The following is a 7,231-nucleotide window of genomic DNA, read 5'->3' as shown; positions in this document are numbered from 1 at the left end:
GGAGTCACTTTGTTCTTGGACCTACCCCAAAAAGTGACCGGAAATGCCCGATCACGGCGGCGAAGTTCGGCCGATTTTCAATTCGAAAATCGAATTGCCTACGCTACGAATCGATCTAATCCTACCCAACAGGCAGCTAGAGCATGAAAAATAGGTGAGAAACCATACCTTGCTCGTCGGATTTGGTGGCCGGAGGAGGGAGATCGACGGCGTTGAAGTTCCGGCGACATCCGCCGCTTCTTCTCCAAATTCCGGCGAAACCGCGGCGGCTGGAGGCGGGGGCTGGCTGGGGTAGGAAGAGGACGACGGCCCGGTCATTTTGGTACCGGTCCCGTCGCCATTGGTGGCCGGAGGAGAGCACGGCCGGCCAAAACGTGGCCGGCTGTCGCGCGCGAGGGAGAGGAGAGAGAGAGACCCGCGGGGGAGAGAGAGAGAGAGAGAGAGAGAGAGAGAAAGAAAACCAGGTTTTTTATAAAAAATCCCATTTCAAAATATTTACGATTATGCCACTGAGTTTCTTTTGACCATATCTCGCTCGTTACAACTCCGATTCGAGCCCACTACGTGTCTATGAACTCGTCTCAGTACGACCTATCCAAAAATACAAGTCGCGGTCCCAAACTCTCTCCGGTTAAAAATATGACTAAAATACCCTTAAATAATTAAATAATTAAATAAGGATAAAATTTGGAAAAATTTGGGGTCGGGGTGTTACATTTCCTCCTCAGCAAGCACCGCAGTCGACCACCTCATCCAACACCAACTTAGCTCCACTTCCAACTTTGACTACCATAAACACTCCAAAGGTGACTTCAGCACCACCTCCTCTGCCAACTGATTCCCCATAATGCCAACTATACCTGGATAGAAAAGAGCCCACTTCAACACACCATCTTTAACATCTCACCCTTAAGAATATATGTTTGTCTGTTTATATGTGTATACACATTTGGTGTTCTTCACTTTGCACAGTTTGAGTCTTTGCTTTGTTTAGTTCAATCAAATAGGGTTATGGCTATGTATAATAATGGAAGGCCGCCTTTGTATCTTTCTTGTATGTCGTGAAAGTTTAATTATTGAAGGATTTTAGGTTAATCATTTTATTAGTCCCTGAATTTAGACCCGATTTGCATTTGAGTACCTTAATTTCCAAAATGGTTCCCGTAGTTGGGTTAATCATTTTATTAGTCCCTGAATTTAGACCCGATTTGCATTTGAGTACCTTAATTTTCAAAATGGTTTCCGTGGTCCTTTAACATTACTTTCGTTAAGACAAATCGTCCAGCCATCAATTTTGTTAACTTTTTCTGTTAAATGCAGGGACAAAATGGTATTTTTATATTAAAACCAGAAAAATGAATAAAAATCATATCTTTAAAATAACAATAAAAGAAAATCAAATAAAAAACCAACCCAAAAAAAAAAAAAAAGTTTGGGGGGAATCGAAATCGGGATAGAGGGGGAGAGAGAGAGTTTTTTTTTTTAATTTTTTAATTTTTTATTTATATTTTAATCAATTTAGATACAAAAATACCATTTGTCCTTGCATTTAACAGAAAACTTAACAAAATTAACGATAGGACCATTTGTCCTACGAAACTGAAATTGAAGGACCACGGGAATCATTTGGAATTGAAGTACTCAACCGATTAACCCAAGGATTTTCAACAATCTGTGGATGCTTCTCTATCCATTTAAGTTGCTTAGCTATTTCAACTGTATAAGATGAAGTCTTTAATTTCTTGTTTCAGGTTACCATAGTGTGATTATTGTTGTATATTGTTGTTAATGTTATTAATGTAAAATAAGTTCTATAAAAAAATTGTAAAATAATTTTATTTTTATTTTTATATTATGCATGTGATGAGAGTGTGAATCCCATGTCGAAAAATTATTAGAGCCTAGCCTAATAATTTATTAAATGATCTTGGGCGTCTCACTTTAAATGATCTTGGGAGAAATAAAAGTAGGCTTAATTGCACCAATGCTCCCTAATCCCACTTTACCCCCTCAAATTTAAAATGATCTACTTTTATCCCTTGATCGAGGTTTGGTGACCCACTTTACCCCTTGTCGTCAACTCCATCTAAAAATCTGTTAACTATGATGATGTGGCAAGCAGAACCCACATCCACATAGATAAAAAATATACTTAAAAATTAAAATAAAAACATAAAAAACTACATTTAAACAAAATAAAATTTAAAAAGTAACAAAAAAAAGTAAAACAAACCCATGACTCCCTTTCTCCCCTCATCGCATAACCCAGAATCCAGCCCCAGACCCCTCCCCCCTCATTCCTCATCCGCAACCTCATTTCTTCTGACCACAACCCACAAACCCCCATTCATGTGGTCCCCATGACCATCACCCACAACCCACCCTGCAAAGAGCGCCCCCCACCGCAGAAACCCATAACCCATCCCGCACCCCCCTCTTTCTCTCTCTTGCACATAGAAAATGAAACCCGTAGCAGCAGCACGCCTTAGATCCGAACGCTATCACCATCGCAACCCAATCTCCATAATTGCCATTCGCTCTCTCGATCTCCGACCAACCTCAACACCCAACTTCAAATCTGAGTTGTTTGATGGGAAAACCGAAGATAGTGATGGTTTTACAAGTTCAATTGGAATTTCAATTTCAATTCTCTCTCTCCTTATTCACGTTCCTAATTACCTCAAGTTTGATGTGTATGATTTAGCTTTCTATTATTCACTGTAACTCGGAATTGAAGAACTAAGTTCGAATGCTTTTCTTTTTTAAAATCAGAACAAAGCTTGAAGTTAGGGGTTTAAATCTGTTTTGGGTCGGGGCCTGGTGCTAATTGGACCAAACTCTCTCTTGTTTGGAATCCTGGCTTCTAAATTAAATAATTATTACACTTTATTTGTGATTTGTTTCTGTGTATGCGAGAGGGAGAAAGAGAGGGAAAGAATGAGTTGGGGAATTCCACGGGCCAGTGAGGGTGGTGGGGAGTCGGGGCTGGGGGGGTGGGTTAAGGGGTCTGTTGGGTGGAAATGGCTAGGGAAGGGGGAAATGGGTCCAGGTGGGGTGGCTGGTGTTGAGGATGGAGGACTGGGGGATGGGGTGGGTGGATTGTGTTATCAATTTTAAAAATTTTTGGTTTTTTTTTTAATCTTTTTTTTTTAATTTTTAATTATTAGAATATTTACCACGTAGACTATATCGACTATCGAAATGTCCCTTCTGGATTATTTTTTCAGCCAATTTAGCCTTCGAATTAAAAGAAATAGCCAATTTCACCGCTGCCGTTAGTTTTTCCCCAATTTCATTCAAATGCTCGTCAAAAACACCACGTGAACGGCAAGTGAGCCGTCTGATGAGGGTAATATCGCCATTCTATGCCCTCAGCCCCGTTTGACTGAATCGTTTGAAGGTCAATTCCCAAATTAATTCCCAAATCAGAGTTAGGGATTTCAAAAAAGGGTGAGAGTGAAAGAGAGAAAGCGACTGAAAGATTCGAAAAAGGGTGAGAAAGACAGACTGCGACTGAGAGATTCGATTTTTGGGAGATATTTTGTGACTTGAAGATTCCAAACGAAGGTGCGACGGTAAAGGTAGAATGAAAATCAGAGATGGTGGAGAAGTTCCCATATACAGTAAGTAGCGTACTTAGTTTATTTGTTTGATGCAATTGTTTGGGTTTTACTGTTGGATTTCAGTGCTGGATTTCATGAAAAAGCAGAATAAAAGGAAGAAAGTGGTCCCTATGATTGTTGTTTGTTGACTGAGACTTAAGTTGGGTTGTGAATGTGGTCCCTATGCATGTTGTTTGTTTATTGTTTGTCTAGTTCTTTGTCTGAGTTTGTATTGTATTGTATAGGGTAGATAGTAAATGTAAATTGTACTGTATAGGGTAGATAGTAAATTAATGAGAAAATTTATTGTTGTGCAGCTAATCCTGACATGTTCACACTTGAAGTACACCATGGGGGCTACTTTGTTGATGGTTAATATATTGGAGGTATTGTACAATGGGTTGATGGGCAAGATGCAGATTAGGTTTCAATGCTTGAGTTATTTGAACTGGTTAAACACCTTGGTTATGATGAGCAGAACATTTAATACTATTACAAGCATAGGACAAATGGCTGGGTTGAAATTAGGACAGATAAGGATTACTTTGGAGCATTGAAGTTGGTGAAACCGAGCCAGCTGTTTGTGTTATACATAACTGACAATCCAGCACCTAGGCCTCTAAATGTTCAATCCCCAGTATTCTTTTCACAAGGTGAAAAGGCTGAACATTATGAAGGCGAAGACACTGCTCATGGATATGATAGTGATGAAGAAAATGGGCAATATGAGTTCGTGGACGCTGAGATAGATGAAGAATTTAGTGAGGCAGAGGAAAAAGTTGAGGTAGAAAGTGATGAAGCTGAGCAAGGGGAGGATGAGGAAGAAGATGGTGATTTCATAGATAGTGAGTTTAAGCAAAGTGATGAAGAAGACAACATGAATTTTCATAGGTATGTTGTAACTGAAGAGCAAGATGATGGACATAAAGAACCAGGTAAGGGTGACTCTGATGGTTATAATACATCAGACTTAGAGAGTTTGCATGAAGATAGTGAAGATGAAGATGGGAAGAAGAGGTTTGAGGCAGCCAAAGTTCAAGCAGTACAATAAACAGCATGACCTTTTAGATCCAAAATTCCACTTGGGTTTGGAGTTTCCTAATATGCAGGAATGTAGAAAGGCCATAAAGTACTATGCATGCAGGTGTGCTAGAAGAATAAGGTTTGTGAAGAATGACCCCAATATGGTGAGGTTGGTATGTGATGGTAATAAAGAGGGTGATATGGCAAAGAGGCCTACTAAGGGTGAAAAGCCAAAGAAGCATGCTAAGGGTGATAAGGCAAAGAGTCATAGTAAGAGTGATAAGAGTAAGAGGCATGGTAAGGGTGAAGAAGGTGAAGAGGGTGAAGATGAATCTGAAGATAAACTTGAAGACTGTCCTTGGTTATTGTATGCTGCACATGTTGGGAAAGGGCCCACTGTTAGAGTGAAGACATACCATCCAATTCATACATGTGGCAGATCTCAAAGAACTAGATTTGCCACTTCACTATGGTTGGCTAAAAGGTTTGATGAGGATCTCAGAACCAATCCTAACATGTCAGTTGCTGAGTTCATGACATTGGTGAGGAAACATTACAGTATAGATGTTACTAGGAACTAATGCTACAAGGCAAAGAATTTGGCAAAGGAGAGGATTCAAGGAAGTATTGAAGAACAATATTCAAAGCTGTGGGATTATTGTGAGGAGCTTAAGAGGCAAAACCCAAGAAGCACAGTTTTAGTGAAGACATCATTAAGGGGAGATGATCCAGTTTTTGAGAGGCTTTATATATGTTTTGCTCAACTGAAGAAGGGCTTATTAAAGGATGTAGAACCATGATTGGTTTTGATGGGGCTTTCATCAAAGAACAACATCCAGGACAACTTTTAAGTGCTGTTGGGACCGAAAGCAGAGACACTTGGACATGGTTTTAGAGATTTTCTTCAATGATGTTGGGGTAAAAGGCGCTAGAAATGGGTGAGTTTTTATCACTAACAAACAAAAGGGACTAGGGAAAGCAATTGAGGCTTTAAAGCCAGATGCTGAACATAGGCATTGTGTAAAGCATCTGTGTTGTTAAAATGTTAACTCGCAATTGTACGGGCCAATTAGTAGTATAGCAAGACAAGTACGAGGTCGTACCCACGAGGACTGAGAAGTTAAAATTAGTTATGTACTTAGATTACCAAATTCAAGAAAGTAAGAGGTTAAGTCTAAAATAGAATTTAAAGCAAGAGTGATTGTAATTGTTGAACAAATGAGGCAAAACGAAATTTCAAACAAAAGCAAAGTGAACAAATGTAACAAAGAGTACTTTTGTAGGCTGGAAAACAGATTGGGAGACTAGGGCATTCGATTCACCATAAAAATTCAATTCTGGGTTATAAGGAGTCAAGTGACAAGTCTCATTCGAATTCAAAGATTGATTCTAGCTAAAGTATGATTAGGCCATGGTGTTTGGTCCTAACCCTGTGCTCCTAATTCCCTAACTTGATCATTTGTTGTCTAATCTAAATTAAGCATTAGGAACCCATTAAGCATAGAAGAACAATTTAAACAACCAAGCATGTATCTAATCCCTATTGTCGAATGTCCATACATACTTTTCTTATTCATAGTTCAATTCAAATCAAAGCATGGTGTCTACTCTTGATTCAAACCAAGGTAGCTAATATACAAGTTCTAATGGTGATCAATCATCCAAACAAGCATATTAACTGATAAGCATAAAGAATAGGAATATGAATCATGAATCAAACTTGAAACTCAAAACTTCAACTTATAAACCCAGAATATTCATGTTAGGTTACATCATAGCCCTAGTTATGAATTTAGCTACTCATAATGGAAATGAAACTTAAGCAAAAATGAGAAAACATATTGAATGCAATAAGAGTAGAGAAACCCAATTCTGAAGTTGCTTGTGGTTTCCAAGGCTTCTCCAGGTGCTTCTCCACGTCTAATGCTACTCCAAGAACTTTCTCATGTCTAGAGTATGGCAACTAAAGAGGTGATTTGGGATGAGTTTCGGTGGTTGGTGATGGCAGAGAAAGAACAAATTCGTAGGAAATGGAAGGAAGGCTTGTTGGAGTTCTCCCCCATGATTTTGGGCTGAATCAAGTGATATAGGATGGCTGGAGTGAATTCTTGGTCAATGGAGTGACTCCTTTGCACTTGAGTAGCTGACACACCTCCCTAAACTGCTCAACATGTCAGGTCTAAAGTCAAGGAAAGCTGTGGTGAGTCACATGGCTCAAAGAAAGTATCCAATTGCACTTGAGTAGCTGACACACCTCCCTAAATTGCTCAACATGTCAGGTCTAAAGTCAAGGAAAGCTGTGGTGAGTCACATGGCTCAAAGAAAGTATCCAAGGCTCAAAGAAAGTATCCAAGGCTCAACAACTGGAAACTGCAATCCTGAGCCTGGTGTGTATATGGGCTCACGAATTGGGCTCAACTTCATTATCTGATGCATTTGAGTAGTCCATCTTGAAGTTCAGACTCCCATCTTTCCAACTACATATTATTTGGGCCAATCCAAGTTCGGAGAAAGATGTTAAGGCCGAAATGAGTTGCTAACCCAGTTTGCTCGTTTTTGCACCATTTTGCATCTTTTCTTATCCAAAGACACCATTGCTACCTAAG

Source organism: Prunus persica, chromosome G8, assembly GCF_000346465.2.
Source record: "Prunus persica cultivar Lovell chromosome G8, Prunus_persica_NCBIv2, whole genome shotgun sequence".
Taxonomy (NCBI): domain Eukaryota; kingdom Viridiplantae; phylum Streptophyta; class Magnoliopsida; order Rosales; family Rosaceae; genus Prunus; species Prunus persica.
The sequence above is the reverse complement of the archived record's forward strand: the minus strand, read 5'-3'. Positions refer to the sequence as shown.